Source organism: Rattus norvegicus, chromosome 1 (assembly GCF_036323735.1).
Source record: "Rattus norvegicus strain BN/NHsdMcwi chromosome 1, GRCr8, whole genome shotgun sequence".
Lineage (NCBI taxonomy): Eukaryota > Metazoa > Chordata > Mammalia > Rodentia > Muridae > Rattus > Rattus norvegicus.
This window is the reverse complement of record NC_086019.1, coordinates 266,995,615-267,014,416: the sequence shown is the minus strand read 5'-3', so window position 1 is coordinate 267,014,416 and position 18,802 is coordinate 266,995,615. Positions and strand designations below refer to the sequence as shown.

General features: G+C 43.3%; 1 protein-coding gene and 1 pseudogene across 4 annotated transcripts in view; one reads left to right on the top strand and one right to left on the bottom strand.

The window, feature by feature from the left end:
- Positions 1–18,802, bottom strand: part of Atrnl1 (attractin like 1) — a 540,797-nt gene that overhangs the window by 202,431 nt on the left and 319,564 nt on the right. The window lies entirely within an intron of this gene.
- Rps19-ps14 (ribosomal protein S19, pseudogene 14) overlaps positions 16,941–18,802 on the top strand; it is a 4,800-nt pseudogene continuing 2,938 nt past the window's right edge.

Genomic DNA, 18,802 nt, shown 5'->3' with positions numbered 1-18,802 from the left:
CCTGTGTTTGCATCCAGGAGCCTGGCATAGCAGCCCTCCAAGAGCTCTACCCAGCAGCTCTCTCCAGTCTTAGCTGTTTGACCGCAACAGTAGGAGGAGTCATGCCTCATTAATTCTTGATGTTCCTCATCTGTGGAGCCTGGGTGATGGGTGCTAAAGCTCCCTCAGAGCAGCCTCCCGGTTCATACTACTGGACAAGGACAAAATCATTTAGTCTTTCAAACCACTTTCTCTGCATACAATGAGAATGACTGTCATCTTCAGGTTGTGAGCTGGGAACAGAAGAGGATAGCCATGAACAGCTCAGCCCACAGTCTGGCTGGCCCCGCCCGCGAGCTTGGAGACAGTTGGGAGGGTGCAGTCATTGCTCTGAAGCACTAATTTCCTATTTGAAGACGACACACTAATTACTGCAGCCCATGTTCCCCAGCACGGGTGACACATTTGGCTCTTCTAGTCTCCCTTTTACCAAATGTTGCATGATGAGACAGTTGGAAATGTCGTTATTGAACTAGACTTGGAACGGCTCTCTGCCATTTGGAACTAAGAATGATAAAGCCCAACCAGAAAACCAAGAGAAAATATAAAATACTTTCTTAAGACATTTCATAACTTATTTTCTGTGAATCTGGGTTTGTGTGGCAGCTTAGCATTTGCACATCTATAGGAATACTCACGGCAGATGTGTCTGCTCTATCCGTGATCTGCTACTGCCAATTATTCAGTGCAGAACAATAAAACCACAGAACAAACCCATCACATCATAGTGATGATAACCATGGCGCTACAAATGTTGCTGATAAGAACATTTAAAAATTAAATATGTGTCTTTGGCTCACTGCTTTGTCCAAAGTAACTCTTTTAGCATTGAATATTTGCTACGAAGTACACCATGAATTAAAAATTAATATGAAAATCCAGACCTAAACGTGACAACTGACTCTATCAGATATATATGTGGGTAGGTAATTCTACTTAACACTACGAGTTCAAACGCTGGGCCATTCCCCAAGTTCCTATTAGCTGCCTTTCAAGCATTGCAGGGCGCATGGCCATAGTAAAATGTAGAATATTATATTTAAGAAGACACAACGTAAGACTTCCAAGCATTGCAGGGCAAGTGACCACAGTAAAATGTAGAATATTATATTTAAGAAGACACAACGTAAGAAACAGAGCTGTAGCTGACTTTGCCCCCAACTCTCCTCACAGCTCCTACCTCTCTCTGTCGAGTTCAGGCTCCCAAGACACCTCCCACAGTCCTTCCAGTCTACCGCGATTCAGAAATAAATGATGACGTCCCATCTGCCGCTCCTTCCCTCGCTTACGTGTTTGTTTTGAGAAAGAATTTCTACTCTGAAGCCAGGCTGGCCAGAGATTTACCTGTAGCCAAAGCTCAGCCATCGCCCGCCACAACCTCCAAGTGTACTGGGGTGGCAGATGGGGTCAGTCACACCTGGAGCACAGTCACCTGACTACTCATTATCTCTGCGTGGCACTAATTGTCTCACTGCACTAGAGTCATATTCAAGGCAAAAATCTACTTTTAGCTAATTCCCATTTCCCAAAACAGTTAGTATTCGATTTCATTTTTAAATTGACAATGAATTTTAAAATAATGTAAAACGTCTAAATTTGCTTCCTACAAATGTGGGTAAGGATGAGTTATAATAAAATGATTGTAATTATGATTAATTATTTAGAGTTATGATGAATCCTTTGACAGTATGGTGCATATATGAATTGTTTGCTTTGAATGAGAAGTCCTGAAGGCTGAATTTCAAATCCTCATGAAGTTTCACGTTGCCCCTCATCTACTTACCTGCAACAGCACAGAGATAAGGGGAGGAACAAGTCATCATGATGTATTAATATCGCTAAGATTTCTGAGAAAATAAGGAAGTAATCAAAAAAGATTTTATATTGGTCTAGCCTTTGCCAGTTCTGATGAACAAAGCATCTGTACTCAGTCTAATTCACTAAACACAGTCTGTGAGATGGTGCTGGATATTGGTGTGCACATATTCACCGTGGATACAGCAAAGTAAGGCAGTGATTCTGTCCTCTAGGTGTTACCCTGACAGACAGACAGTGACACTGTCATTCGGTTCCACTGAACTGGGGACAAGGGTGGTCCACCATGCTCTAGCACTCGGTGTGCAGGGCCCAAGGCTCAGACTCCATGCTGGCCCAAGCATCTCTCTGCTTGTGCGTTTCCAGTCTGAAGTTAGTTGTCTACACTCTGATGCTCATGCTCACAAGGCTGTCCTGGCAGACAACCGTCAGCCAGCCTGTCTGAATTACTCTGTTCTGTGCTTCAACAGTCTTCAAACTACGCGATGTGCTTATTATTGATATAGTTTTTGAAAAAAAAAATGTCTAGCAGTTGCCCAACTCCATTAACTTTACTAAAACTATATATAAAACTCTCCCTACAGTATAAAAATTAACTCAATCTTTATTATTTGATTAAAAAAGTCCTGTCCTCTCCTGGCAATAAGTGGAGTATAGATTTTCCAAGCAATTCCTCAGACACAGCAGCACAGGTGTGATGTTTGTATATGTTCTGCCTAGGAAGTGGCACTATTAGAACGTGTGGCTCTGTTGTGGTAGGTGTGTCAGAGTCGGTGTGGGCTTTAAGACTCTCTTCCTAGCTCCCTGGAAGTCAGTATTCTGCTAGCAGCCTTCAGATGAAGATGTAGAACTCTTGGCTCCTCCTGCACAATTCCTGCCTGGATGCTGCCATGTTCCCACCTTGAAGAAAATGGACTGAACCTCTGAACCTGTAAGCCAGCCCCAATTAAATGTTGTCCTTTATAAGAGTTGCCTTGGTCATGGTGTCTGATCACAGCAGTAAAACCCTAACTAAGACAATAGGGTGTGCCTCCTTTACTACCAGGAGCTTGCTATGAGACTAAGGAAAGACGAGAAAGAATAAGGAATGTTTGCTTCTAAATCTACTACCCAAATACAACAAACTAAAATGATAGTAACTATGTCAGCTAGCGTAGACATGCACACACACAGACATGTTATGGGAGCACCTTCAGCAGTGTGAAAGGAGGTCACAGCACAAAGTAAATGCACTATAATTCAAGCTTCAAACTTAAGAGGACTCATGGATCTCCCTGAGACGGGGAAACAGAATAGATTTTACCAATGGACTGGGGGCGGATGAAAACTGAAACAGGATGATCAGATGGGGTGGAGGGATGGGGATAAGGGACAGAATACGGGACTTCAAGGAATGGAATGTAAACCTAGTAAACTATATGGAGGTGATCGTAATGAGTTCTTCTAATAATGGGGGGAATGGCACATGGCCATCTCTTATCACCAAACAAGGCTTCTAGTGTGTGGGGGGGAACTAGGTTGCATTCAATTGAGTTGTTGGTCAATGGGGCCCCATGGAAATCCCCAACCAACCTAGGCTGTTGCTAAGACAAAAGGGTGCTCTCTACAAAGTGACAGTGAGGCCTCATTGCTGGAGACAACACCCACACAACTCATTGAACAGGGAGAAGCCAAGACGGTGCCTACATGGAGTCCTCATCCTTATTTTCTAATCTCTTAGATACAGGAAAGTACTGTGCAAGTTACTGAAAGAGATATATGGACACCAACCCAGCCATAAAACCTGTCCTCTCTGCATAAAATGCTAGGGCGAAGGTGGCACAGAACCTGTGGGAGCAGCCAGTCAGTGTTTGATTTGACTTAAGGCCCAGGCCACAAGAGGGAATCCAAAACAATCACTGCTTAGGTAATCAAGAACCAGAGACCAGATGACCCAGAGACCTAGGGTAAAACCAAACACCACTGATTTTAAAAAACAAAAACAATAAAACGGTTCCTAATGATACTCTGCTTACTTATAGATCAGTTATCATCAGAGAGACTTCACCTGAGCAGCAGATAGAAACAGATGCAGAGAGTCACTGCCAGATATTAGAGAGAGAGAGAGAGAGAGAGAGAGAGAGAGAGAGAGAGAGAGAGAGAGATTGACCTTGAAACACACAGTTCTAAATGGGATATATCCATCAAATTCCTCCCCTCAGAGCTCAGGAAACCACACAGAAGAAAAGGAAGAAAGATTGAAAGAGTCAGGGGATGGAGTACAGCAGGAGAACAGGTCCTCTGAACCAACTTAACAAGGCTCCTAGGACCTCACAGAGACGGATGCAGCAAGCACAGGGCCTACAGCGGTCTGCACCAGGACCTCTGTGTATGTCACAGCTTTCAGTTTAGAATTTCAGAGGATCCGAGTGTGGGTCTCTGACTCTTGTGCCTCCTCCTGAGGCTCTTTTCCTTCTGTTAAGCAGCCACGTCCAGCTCCCATGAGACGGTTTTGCTTTACCTTATATTTTGTCTTGTTTGGCTGTCATCTCTTAGACCCTGCTCTTTTCTAATAAGCAATAGAGAAGGAGAGGAACTGGGAGGGTATGGAGGAGTAGAGAGAGGCAAAACTGTAATTAGAAGGAATTGTGTGAGAAAATAATCTACTCTCAATTAAAGAAAAAAATGGAAAAAAAAACCTTAAGATGCCAAATAAAGGTAAAAAAGGTCAGTGCAAGTTTTTGTTACAGTTTAGACAGCACTGATCATTTAGTTGGAATTAACAACAATGCTATTTAAGTTTCTTTCCTGTTGCTGTTATGACAGGGTGGTGGGGTTGTAAGAGCAGCATAAGCTCTGGAAAGTGGGTCATGCTGCATCCCTACTCAAGAAGCAGAGGATGCCTGGGCTCAGCGAGCCCCTTCTCCTTTTCATTCGTTCTGGGGTCCTTCACAGTCATGGCTATGGTGCCTTGCTGAGACTCCAGACGCTCTCAGACTCGCAGATGAAGTTAACCAGCATCTCCAGAGGTCACCGCTGGCTCTATACAAGCCATTTGCAGATATCTCTTACTATTCTTCAAAGTAGACGAGAAAAGAATAGGCTTCGAAAGAGCCAGGAGTTTTGTCATCTGACAGGTTCTAGCACAGCCAGTTTCCACTTTTCCTTTACTGCGTGTGTACAGATTTCATTGACAAAGCCGGAGTGAGAAGCATCCGTCAACGTAAGTAATCGGTCCTTTCCTCAAGACTGAGGCTAATCTCCCGTGTAACGCTCTGATTGCAGATGGCGTCCTGTGCAGATGGTGTCCTGTGTATGCTTTTATTCTGGGCTTGTTTACTTTGTCCATCAAAGACAAAAGAAAGCTGCACGTCACCTCTGAGTAACAAGATGGCAAGTCTCAACTCCTGCTTCCTTCTCAGATCTCACTAGGGAGTGGGGCAGACAACACTCTCCCTCACTTGGCATTGTAAGGACAATACTGAAAAGATTAGAGCACAGTTTTGTTCCTTCCTCTTCTCTTCTTAGATGACGAATGCATCTACATTTAGGCTTACTTGACAAAACTTTTTCCTTTAGCGATTCATTAATTAAACGTATCATGCACGATCTATTAAGTACCAGTTGCTGTTCCCAGAGTTGATGTAGGAGGTGATTCTTTATTATTCATCAACTTTCCCTACACTAGCAAAGAAAGAATAGTAGAGTTTTTCCTGGGCACCTGTGGAAGGTGGAGTCAGGGCAGCAGCAGATGGCCCTCTGCTTCCTGTGTAGGAATTACTTAAGTGCTCCAAAGCTAGCCACAAAGCCTTCCTATGGATCTCAATAAATGAAAGAACACCTGCATGCAACACACAGCAGCCTTGCAGTCACCTCTCCCTTCCACCCACTGCCCCCTCCTCCTTCCTCACATCCCCCACCTCCTCCCTCACATCCTCACCTCTTCCCTCACACCCCCACCTCTTCCCTCACTCCCCCACCTCCTCCCTCACACCCCCACCTCTTCCCTCACTCCCCCACCTCCTCCCTCACACCCCCACCTCCTCCCTCACACCCCCACCTCCTCCCTCACACCCCCACCTCTTCCCTCACATCCTCACCTCTTCCCTCACATCCTCACCTCTTCCCTCACACCCCCACCTCCTCCCTCACCTCCTCCCTCACACCCTCACCTCCTCCCTCACACCCCCACCTCCTCCCTCACACCCCCACCTCCTCCCTCACACCCTCACCTCTTCCCTCACACCCCCACCTCTTCCCTCACACCCCCACCTCCTCCCTCACACCCCACCTCCTCCCTCACATCCTCACCACCTCCCTCACATCCTCACCTCCTCCCTCACTCCCCCACCTCCTCCCTCACACCCCCTCCTCCTCCCTCACTCCCCCACCTCCTCCCTCACACCCCCTCCTCCTCCCTCACTCCCCCACCTCCTCCCTCACACCCCCACCCTCCTCCCTCACACCCCCACCTCCTCCCTCACATCCTCACCTCCTCCCTCACACCCCCACCTCCTCCCTCACTCCCCCACCTCCTCCCTCACACCCCCACCTCTTCCCTCACATCCCCCACCTCTTCCCTCACATCCTCACCTCTTCCCTCACACCCTCACCTCTTCCCTCACACCCTCACCTCTTCCCTCACACCCCCACCTCCTCCCTCACATCCCCACCTCTTCCCTCACATCCTCACCTCTTCCCTCACACCCCCCACCTCTTCCCTCCATCCTCACCTCTTCCCTCACACCCTCACCTCTTCCCTCACACCCTCACCTCTCTCAGACACCCTCCTCCCCCCACATACTCTCTACCTCTTTCCTAACATCTCACCCCTAACCCTTCATGTCATTTCTAGCTCTCGGGGCTGAAGGCTGAACCCAGGTTCTCAGGCATTCTAAGAAGCCTATAAACATCTTGTGATGGTTACTTTATGCAAGTTCAAACTTAAAATGTGGATTTAAAGTCCTCTCTTTGCCGACATAGGTGGTATCACTGGCAAAATTGCCAAGGATGATCTCATTCTAGGATAAACGAGTTTTCACAGAAGGATGACGCTTTGAGAAGAGCTAATAAGTCGGCATTGCCTCAGAAAAGCATTCTGGGATCAGTGGGAAGTACAAGAAAAAGTACTGAGAGATGGAATTTTTTTGTAAAGAAAAAACAAAATGCCTACTTCCGACTTTAAAAATTGTTGATACTTAAAATCATATTTGATGTCCTATACAAGTTGTGCCTACTCAACTTGTCTTATAAAACCAAAATGTGATCGATTATTGTGATCGAAAACAGGCAAATAGAAAGTGGTGAGATAGTTCCAGATAGAAAGAAAACAGGAGCCTAATACAAAAGACCTGACATGCACACATGTCCTCACCACAGCACACAAGCACGCAAGTTTAGTGATTAAAAGTGTGTTAATCACACAAACGTGAAGTTCTAAGTCCCTATGCAGTAAAACTCCAGCGTCATTCACAGCACTATCTCCCGCAAGCCCCGCCCCTCCCATGGTGGTAGGAGGCCTGAACAGCGCAACGGCCACGCCCACTGCGGTCCAGAAATAGCCATGCAGTGTGATACATTGACACTGAAGCCATGAAACACAGAGGAGCAAATGGAATACTGGGCTAATACAATAAAGGAAACCAGAAAAGGACATTTCATTATTAGCAGCAAGCGTGGAGCTGGCCAGGCAAGTTTGAGCTTCAGATGCAAGAAATGGGAAGTCTTCAGAACCTGGAAGGCGAAGAGTGTCCTGCTTGGACCATAACCAAGGTGAAGAGGAAACAAGATAATGTCTTTAAATTCTCAGGAGCAGGAGCAAAACGAAACAGATTCATTGTCTTTTAAGACAAAGGTTGCCTTTCTATTACTCAGAAAGTCCAATCCTACAGAATAAGAAGCAGGTGAAACCAAAAGGGGCAAGAAATATGTGTACGATCCTCAAAATAAAGTAACAAAATGTATCAGAAGGAAACAGTAACAGCCGTTAATCTCAAAGACAATGAATTTCCTTCTCCTGGTAAGTAGCAAAAGGTCAGTTTTGTATGCAGCTTTCTTTAACACAAAAGGCCAGGTGGTTGTAATTTATCTGAGCAAATCAAAATGAGCAGAGGGACGATCGCGGAAAAGGTCATTTAAAAGCTGCGTCCTCAGAATGGATGTGTAATGCGTATGACTCCGCAAAGGCACAAATGAGAGCCTGGAAAAATGTGACTTTTGAAACCTGAACTCGAAAGGGAAAAAGGGTCAGACACAGCACTTCTCTGCGTAAGCATGTACAAAGTGGGAGAAACCCAGGAGGTGTGCCACACGACACAGTCAACCTTGCAGAGTGGAGGAGACAAGTGTTGCCCACAGTACAAGCCATACAGGGACTCTGTCCCAGTAACTGAGGCCTGAACCCTTCTGAGGAGAAGAAGGCTTCCACCAGGCCTCCAGTCACCCTCTCCCCACAAGACATAATCTGTAAGACAAGGTCCCTCCTTTCTGGGACTCTCCACTGTGGGAGTTAACTCTCAGTGCTGAAGATTATTCATTCTCTCGGTTAAGAAATCCTAACACAGCACAGTGCAGCCAGCTTTATCCTGAAGTGCACAGGCAGTCTGTCTGCCCATTGGATTACTATGGTGCCTTGGGGAGCAAGTGGAACTGTGTCGCCTCTGGACAGAAACTGGGAAGGTTGAGCTGATTCAGAAACCCCAGTGAATTCTCCTATCTGAGAGCTTCAACCACTCCGGACCTGGTTCCTGTCCTGGAACACGTGGCTGAGACACTCCGTGGAGAGGACTGTGACAGTCAGTCACTTAGAGACAGCACTTGAAGTCCTTCCAAATACAGATGAGGCATCCCTAACATCTCTGACCAAACCAAAAGAAAGAATCTGCATCTAGGCACCAACCCACCCCAAAATGTATATAAGACCTTATCCACAAGGAATAAAGCACAAGACTTGTTTCATCAAAGGGCTCTAGGAGTGTCTGTCTTATAGAGCTGTGACCTCTTGGGGAAGAGAATTCTCTTTCTTGCTGGAAACTGTTCAAGCCTACTGCAGTCTGCAGTCACTTCCCACTCAGTGGCCCTGACCTTGGCTCCAAGCTGCCCTCTAAGGACTGGCTGCTGGAGAGACCTGGCAGCCTACCTTGACACAATGCTCCCTCCTCTTTGGAGAGTACAACTCTTTGACTGCCCCACAGATCTCCATGGCTAGCATCTGGTACTCAGACCCGCACCATGGCTGTCTGTGATTATAGTATCATAGTTCTGTGAGAGCTGCTTAGATCATCAAAGACAGATAAATGATCCAAATAATGACAATTTCCTCATAATCAATATGCTAAATATTTGTTCTTTTAAAGGAACTGTATTATTTTGTTATTAATGAATGGAGTAGTTTTAAATTCAATATTAGAAAACTTTAAAAATGTTAAAATGTTTCTTTATCAAGTCATGTGCAAATTATCATTTAAAGTGTCTCTACTGGGAAATACCAAGGATGTTCACTGACTTACTGTAGTGATACATGAACACAGTTTTGTGAAAGGAACCATGACTTACTTTTTAAAAGCAACTAAGTTTTGTTGTCTTAATTTTAAACATGAAGGATAGTTTGATAGGGAACAGATTATTTCACCTGGTGTAAACTGCCTTCTTTAAAGTATTTGGAACACATTTCAATGCACGAATCAGATATATATAGAGGCAGTGGTCACACCAGACTCGTGGCAATAGTTCATTTTTAAAGTTAAAGGAATTCTAGAAGTTAACTTGTCCAATATTACAGCGTGGTGAAACCACTCTGCCTTCTATGGCAGATGGTCATTGGGCATCAAATCAGCCATTGATAAGGGTCCAGAATTACTACTTCTTAGCAAGTCTCCTCACACAATACTGTTGGTTTCCGACATGACAGTTAACAATAAATGCCTATTTTTCCCTTGTGATCTTTTTGGGACATTAAAATTAATAAAGATACTTCAAACTTAATTTGCAAAAAATTCTTCAAGTACACAGTAAGTACTTGAACAATTTCTCACACCTTCAACTCAAACAGATGGACCATTGTAACACTTTTCATTCATTATTTATGCAACAGAAATCTGTGAAATACTCTCTGCTCTGGGAAGAGAGCCAGGCATGTGGTGTTGCCCTCAAGGGGGCTTACTCTGTTTCTAGTGGAAGTTCTTGGTGTTGGTTTTGAAGGTCTGTCTTGACATACAAAGAGCACTCACACCACAGAAGTGTGGTCAGACTTACTTAGAACGTGATAGAACACTTCTCACAATCCACACTAATTTGGATACTTTTCAAGACAAGGTGACACAGTGGATTTTATTTTGCTTTTAAATTTATGCTTCTGTTGCTAGCTCTAACTTGCAGCCCCAGGTTTCTCTGATACAAATGATTAAAACCAGTATTCCCCAGTTAGCACTGGTGTGAGGTGTGAAATTTCTTAAAAATAAAATCAGATCTTCATATTGGCACTTAAAATTTTTAACTTTTAAAATTGCAATCCCAATTTATCTTTGAGTGTAGAATTCTCTTTGAACTGCTGGCCTTCTGGTGTGTTGTTAAATCTCTCTCAATATGACCCTTTATTGACCTCCTATCTGATTCCCTGAATCAGACAGACAGACAACCATCGGCACTGGCAAGCTACTGCTGACCCAAAGTGAATCCTAAACGCCACTCATTGGTTGACACAGGCTCCTTCATGTGCCAGGTAACCTTCCCTGTGCTGATGGAGACAGAGAGGAAAGCTGTATGGATTGAAGAACACAGAGCAAAAGTCCACTTGAGAGTCAAGAGCAGTCCAGGGAACAAGGATGTCCCCGCCTAAGAAAGTTCAGCACACTTCCCTTTGTTTTAATACCAGTGAAACCACCCTTTACCCATTCTGCGTTCACGGTGCTGAGGAGTCAGGCTCTAGAGGCATCTACGAGGTGGCTCTACCTCATCTTGGTCGGTGGCTTTCTTGACCCAGCCTCACTGTTCAAGGTTGCTCTACGTAGTTCTGTAGCTCCCCTGAGTCCTCACTGCTTTACCTGTTACCTGGTGATTTTCCTGAATTAAATGTCTTATGGCATTTTTTCAATCATCAAGTATTTAACGATCATATAACAATTAACATACCATTTCTCTCTAATACAATATATTTCTGTTTTTACCAATTTGCCTCCCCCAACTCGAAATGTTTATAACCAAGACATTTACTTCTTAGTTGATAAAAATTTTAAATGGATCAAGGAAAAGAAATGAATTCTTTATTACCCTATTAGAGCCCTCTCTCTGGAACTGGCCACCTACTAAAAACCAATAATGAGCTGCAGAAGTACTAAGGACCCTCCCCAGATTCCTGAACAAATTGAAAAGGAGGAAGTAAATTATAGGGCCAATATCTTTATTAATGACACCATACTCTGTGTCTACATTTACGGATTAATTGAGTTACTTTACTTTCTTGAGGACAGACCGAGAAAGTCCCCAAGTGTTTGCTTTAGGGCTAGGCAGCCATGGTCGTTCCTTTACCTAAAGTTTCATTCTTCCTTGCAGACTCCATTAAAACTTTAAGTCATGTTCACAAACATAGAGCAAGCGCACACAAACCTGGGTGTCATCATCTCTCTGCCCTCTTGCTCTTCTCTGCTGTATTACGTACTGGAGGACAGGCAACCCATTTTGCTTCTTATCTGTTTAGAATCTGTCTTTCTAATATCAGCAGAGATGAAGAAAATCTATATATATAGTAAATATTTATAGTAAAATGTAAGCATCTAAAAGTATCTGGCATATGGCATACTTGCAATGGATAATCATTGAGTTAAAAATTCACTTAGGACCAAGACAAACCTCAGAAATATGTAGCTTGAACCCAGACTGACTATGACTCTACCGTGTAGACTAACGTTGTCTATGAAACTCTAACAACATGAGACAATGTCTCCTGGGCAATACAGTGATCGAGGACACACAGTGCTAACAAACACATAAAGACAGACGTGCATGATGTCAGAGTGGATCTGGGAGAGAGGGGAACAGAGCTGGGAAGAGTGAAGGGAAGGAAACTACAGTCAGGATGTAATGTATGAGAGAAGAATTAAAAACAAACAAAACCACTAAACTATCTCAGAAGATTTGCAATTGAAGTACCTTAACAGAGTTGAGCCTTAGAAGTTTTATCCAATCTACTGACTAGAAAATATTTTTGTTTAAGTCAAGAAGTACTTGCGTACAGGAGCCTGATATAGCTGTCTCCTGCGAGGCTCTGCCAGACCCTGACAAATGTACTGAGAACGGGGTCCCCAATGGAGGAGTCAGAGAAAGGACTGAAGGAGCTGAAGGGGTTTGCAACCCCATAGGAAGAACAACAGTATCAATCAACCAGACTCCCTAGAGCTCCCAGGGACTAAACCACCAACCAAAGAGTACACATGAAAGGATCCATGGCTCCGGCCGCATATGTAGCAGAGGATGGCCTTGTCTGGCATCAAAGGGAGGAGAAGCCCTTGGTCCTGTGAAGGCTCAATGCCCCAGTGTAGGGGAATGCCAGGTCAGTGGGGAGGAAGTGGGTGAGTGGGTGGGTGGGGAGTCACCCTCATGGAGGCAGGGGGAAGGGGAGTGGGATGGAGGGGGAGTTGGAGAAAAAAACAGGAAGGGGGATGACATTTGAAATATAAATAAACAAAATACCCAATAAAAATTTTTTAAAGAAAGACTAAAGTCAATTAAAAACAATGAAGGATGACAGGGATTTTATCTAAAGAGTTCTCAGCTTGCAAAAGTAAAGTAATTGCATTTTTGCATGTAAGACTACGCTGTGTGAGCAGATGGGAGCTTTAAACCAGAATGTGGTCAAGCAAGGAGACATTATTGCTATAGACATTGCTATTATAACTAGACATCTCTGTTAGTGGGACTTTTTTTAAAATTGAGGTGTTTTTCTACATTTTTAATTAAAGTTACATAACAAAGGCATTTATTTGCCATATAACATGTGATATATTTTAGAAACTTCTGTGTATAAAGTCCAAATTGCCAACCAGGAGGCCAACAAGAATGTCCAAATGCTCATCAAAACTGCTCCCCGGCCGCTGCTTTAATAAACACTAGCTCCACTTTCCAGGTTCTACTCTCAGGCATATAACTAAGTCCATACCCAGGTGACCTTACACCAGGGACAGGGAGCACAGTTAGGTCAAGCTAGAGTGGCAACCTTCCATGTGTATTTATTGTAAGGCAAGGTCTCTCTATGTAGCGTTGCATAGTCTGAAATCATCAAATAACAGTTCATCATTGAGGCCCATCAGGGCCGGAACTCACGCAAGAGAGGAGACAGAAACAATGACGTCTAGTTGAGGGGCAGTCAACGTGACAAATTGGAGAAAGATGTGCCAGAATGAGTCGGAGATAGGACATGTCCAACTCTCAAGAGAAGGGCCATTTAAGAGCAGGGAGCATGGTGGCCGTTCCGTCTGCTCGGTCAGTCAGGAATCAATGCAGGGTAGTGCAGGTGAGCTTGTTTCTGAGTTCATGCAGTTCAGCACAGGTCAGAAGAGGCAGGTGAAGCCAGAGAATAAGAAGGAGCCAGAAGATTAGAATAGATTGCCAGAGTTAGTTTGAGGCCAAGCAGAGAAATTCAGAGAAGAGCTGTGGGAAGTCATAATCGATCAGTCAGCTTGGCGAGAAGTTTGAGCCAGAACAGCTGACTTGAACTAGCCAGCCAGAGTTCAGAAAGAGCTAAAACATGGTGAGCTCATATTCAGCATCAGTTTCCAAGATGACACTGAGGTTACAAATGTACATGTATTCCTGGCTTTTATGTGGATGTTGAAGATCTGCCCTCGGCCCCTCTTACTTGTGGGGTGAGGACATCTATTTACTGAACCATTTTACCAGGAAAAAGATATATATATATTCCTTTCTCTTAAAGTTAGGTACTGTAAATGGCGCACTGATGTAGCCATCTCACAGGACTTGCACATCCTTGGTCTGGCTCACTGTTTCTCTAAGTATTATCTGTATTATCAAAGTTGAAAGTATAAATGGAGCGCATCTTCAGCTTTAAGAGGAATGTCCAGTTTCTGTTTCTGTACAATTATTCTCTCTTAGGACCAGATTGTAATGCATTTGTCAGAGACGATTTATCACAACAGAGGTAACCATGGCTACACACATTTCTCAGGTCAGGGAATTTTGAAATTAATTCAAGTGTTATACTCATCGGAACCGCCACCTCTTAAGTATAAGATAATTCAATGTGTAAATTATATGAAATATAAAACTGTTTACCTTCATTTCTTATAGTCAGAGAAACATTAGCTTGACTCAGAAGCACAGATATTGTTGTATTTAGGGTTACTATTGCTATGATAAAACACCATGGCCAAAGCAATTTGAGGGAAAAGTGTTTATTTCACTCACAGTTCCATAAAATAATTCACTATTAAAAGCAGTGAGGGCAGGAACTCAAGCAGGGCAGGAACCCGGAGGCAGGAGCCGATGCAGAAGGCGTGGAGGGGTGCTGCCTACTGGCTTGTTTTTATAGCCTGCGCAGCCTGCTTTCTTATAGAACCCAGGACTTCCAGCCCAGGGACAGCACCACCCACAACATCTGGCCCCTTTCCCATTGAGCACTGACTAAGAAAATGCCTTATGGCTGGACCTTATGCAGGCATTTTTCCTTATTGAGGTTCCCTCATCTCTGATGACTCTAGTCTGTGTCGAGTTGACATAGAACTAGCCAGTGCAGGTCCTCTGTGTCAGGAACATCACATGATGAAATTAAATAACTTGATGGAATAGCTATTGCATGCCTTCCAATTTTGAAGTATATCTCTGTATGTTTTCTGCACAAGTTTACTTCTTCTTTTATTATAGTATGAATAATTAACTCCGTCAATCATTAGCTAGTCAAAAGCTGACACAGTACAGGATGGGTAGCTAGGGTTGTAAATACTAGCGAGAAATAGAACGGAACGTTTGTCTTTCAGATTTACATCCTACTTATAAAAGTGAGATTTAAAGCCCAAATATTAATTTATAGAAGAAGAGTTTAATGACTTCTCAAGCAGGTGGCAGTGATAATTAGACTGGAGCCCAAGATGTGTAGACTTGAGTAACTGTGGTCTGATAACTAAATGGTAATTTTGTTAATAACATATTACTCAGTTCCTTAAGTTGTGGGACTGACGACATGCTTCTTCCCACGACACATACTTAATATCATTTCTGTTCATTCATCTCTCTGGGCCTTGCTTTGCTTTGCTTCAAATATCTCTGCTTCTCTCTGAGTCCTCTAAACCTCTCCTGTCCCCTTTGGTACCCTAAACACAGGGGGGAAGTTTCAGTTCCTGCATATGAGAAAAGGTTTATGGTGTCAGCACTTGAAACACCACTACATGTCCATTGATGAGTCATTTGGCATGAGCCTTGCTCACAACACACTGCCAGATATAAACGTTGGCTAGGCAAGATCCTAGAATGTGTGGTGTTGCAACCTTAATAAGGTAGTGGTGAGAATGTAGGATTTTCCTAGTTAATGTATCTTTGCTAATCTGAAAGCCAACAAGGTCAAATAAATATATGAGTTAATGGGAGATGAATGATTTTTAGAAATTCTATTGAAATGTTTCTGGCCAAGACTGAAACCCCAGTGAACGTGATTGTTGGGGGGAGGGCGGTAGTGGGTGGGGGGAGCATGGGGAGGGGAACACTCATAGAGAAGGGGAGAAGGAGGTGTTAGGGAGATGTTGGCCTGGCAACCGGGAAGGGGAATAACAATCGAAATGTAAATAAGAAATATCCAAGTTAATAAAGATGGGAAAAAAAGAATCACTTATTAACAAAAAAAAAAAAAAGAAAGAAATGTTTCTGAAATTTTAAGTGTTCTTTGGTTCCTTTCGTCCGTCCACTGTTGCTTTGCATTGGTAATACGAGTAGCAGACATGGCATGAACTGCCAACCCATTGACTGAATGCCACAGTCATCACATGCAGATGCAGTCCCTGAGCCGCCTTAACAACCCACTTTACACATTCATGGCTTAGTTGCTCCAAGAAGGTAAGATGATTAACCAAGCAAACTTAATTTAACATAAATATTGTCTTGACCTCAAAAGTAAACCAAATTCACATATTTACTGGAGTCAGAAGTTTCTTTGAGCTTATCAGTCTAAGCAGCATATAGCAGAGGCATTAAAGGAAAGACATGGGACAGTTAAGAGTCTAAATGCTACCCTGTAGCAATTCTCCTGCTAACATTTATGTTTGAACTTACAATAACAGTTGTGATAATTTACTGTATCCTGCTGACTTGAAACATCTAATTGGAAGTGATGCAAAGACACCTTCAGAGAACAATAAACACCAGACTTGGCAAGGCTTTCTCTAGTGGGAACAGGAGGAGGCGCATCACTGTGCTGCTGTGGAAAACAAGGCTTTCTTCATTTATAGACAAATCCTAATGCCTTCAAAGAAACGGCATTTACATGGGAAGCCCGGGTTTTGTGGATTCTCAGATGTATGGTGGCTTATCAATCTTATAGCTTTCTGATAAAGAGAGAATTCTCTTTGGGAAGACCATACTTTTGAAGGGACTAAATCTCCCCAAGAAGCCTGTGGTAGGATCCAATTTTCTCAGGCACTCGGGGAACCAACACTGACCAGGGAAGGGCTGAGGGGCTGAAGCAGCTGTCTTTTCCGTGTGATCTACACGTACAAGAATCTAGAAAACACTAGAGTTGCATCTCATAAACCCTGTCTCCTTCAAAAATTGCATTTTCTTCGTGAACATTTCCTCTCCCAATATTGTGACCTGTTTGAATAATTTAATAAAAAATTATCACACATGTAACTTAATAATGTTAGAAAGAAAGAGTTATAAGACGATTTAGTAAATATGAGCACATCAAGACATATCTTTACCCAACTGACAAAATTAAAGTAATGAAGTACTTAAGCACGAGTGAGGAGAATGAAACTAATATGGTCTCAAATATAGGGGAAGTTATTCTTTAAATGTATAGGGAACCTGGCAAGTGCACATACCTTTATTTAGCCCAGTAATTCCGCTGCTCGGATTCTATGTTAATTAAATAGCGACTGAGAGATTTATTAATCTCAGCCAAAGTATCATTTATTATAGTGAAAAATTTTGAGGTAACTTGGCTATCGAGCATGTGAAATGATTATTGAGAACTTTTTTCCCCTTTCCCCAGGCTGGCAGCGCGGAAGCCTCAGGATGCCTGGATTTACTGTAAAAGACATTAACCAGCAGGAGTTCGTCAGAGCTCTGGCAGCCTTCCTCAAACAGTCCGGGAAGCTGAAAGTCCCCACATAGGTGGACAGTCAAGCTGGCCAAACACAAAGAGCTTGCCCCATATGATGAGATCTGGTAAACACGCGAGCTGCTTCCACAGCACAGCAACTGTACCTCCGTGGTGGTAGTGGGGGTTGGTTCCATGACCAAGATCTACCGAGGCCAGGCCCAGCCGCTTCAGCAGAGGCTCTAAGAGCGTGGGCCGCCAGGTCCTCCAAGCCCTTGAGGGGCTTAAAATGGTGGAAAAGGAGCAAGATGGGGGCCTCGAGCTAACAGCTCAGGGACAGAGAGATCTGGACATGATTGCTGGACAGGTAAAAGCTGCCAATGAGAAGCATTAGAACAAAGGATGCTGGGTTAATAAATTGCATCATTCATTAAAAAAAAAGAACTTTTCACAAAATTTTAATGACAATGCAAAGTGTCAAAGAGCTAATTGCACAAAGGGAAGAGAATAAATATTTTCATATACACATATAAACGTGCATAAATCCATATAGAGATTAAATTAAGATCTGAGACAAATCTTACTCTCGGGGGCTACAATGGCGTAGAATACAGGTTCATGCAGCTCAAGAGATAAAGCATCGTCGAATAGAATAAGCCCATCTGTCCATGTCATTCACATTTATATCTGTACCTGTGCTTTTATGTCTGAGGAAAGATTTCCTACCAGAGCATGACTTTGAATTCATTTGTATTTATGTTTTTCCAACTTTTCTCTCAGGGGGGAAAACAAGGATATTCCCGACTACTCTGATGCTCTAAATTATTGACATGTTTATCACAGAATGTATAATTTGGGAAAATAAAAAGAACAGAATAATAAATTACTGTTTTTTGAGACCGCAGGAAAGTGAAAAATCTGTGTCCGTTGTTTAAATTACAGCTTACATGACTCTACGAAGTCCAAATGTGTAAGATTAGTACCTGGCTAAGATGATACAAATCTGAGACAAATCTGGAAAGACAATTACAACTGACAGGCGTTGACTGCCACACTCGGTGCGACTTGAGGAGGAGAAACTTCCAGAAGGACCAGAGAATGGAGCACTGAAGGCTCCTCCATGGAGCAGACAGGACTGTTGATCTTAGGGAAAGACAAGATCCTTATCTTTACTGAGGCCATTAAGGAGCCCAGAGCAACTTGAGAAGCCTGTTCTCCTCCTCTTTCTCAGAGAAAGGGATCTGGCTCTGAAAACTCAGCTAACTTCTAGCTGACTTTAGGTGGGGCACGGGAAACCATTTAGGCTATCAGATTAACCTGGGTTAAGACTAAGAATACTGTGATAAAGTTTGCCATCTGGTGGTCAGAGAGACAGGCAGACGCCTTCACATGCTAATTCAGTTTGAATTCTGCCATGTGTATAAATTATAAAGTCAAATGTAACTATTAGATAAATTCAGCAGAACAGTATACTATGTAATCTGGGCCATCTGAGCAGTGCTTGCTTAGGACATCCAGGGGTCTATCCCAGGACCCTAATAATCTTTTGTGGCCAGAGCAATTCTGCAGTTATGACAGTTAAGAGGCACAAAATAGGGAGCTCTTCCTGGATTACCTGGATAGCCATGTGTCCTATCAAGATAGTGCAAAGGAAGATCTAATGCAGTTCAGGGTATCCACAAGGTCTTTTGTATTATTTGCTTGTGAATT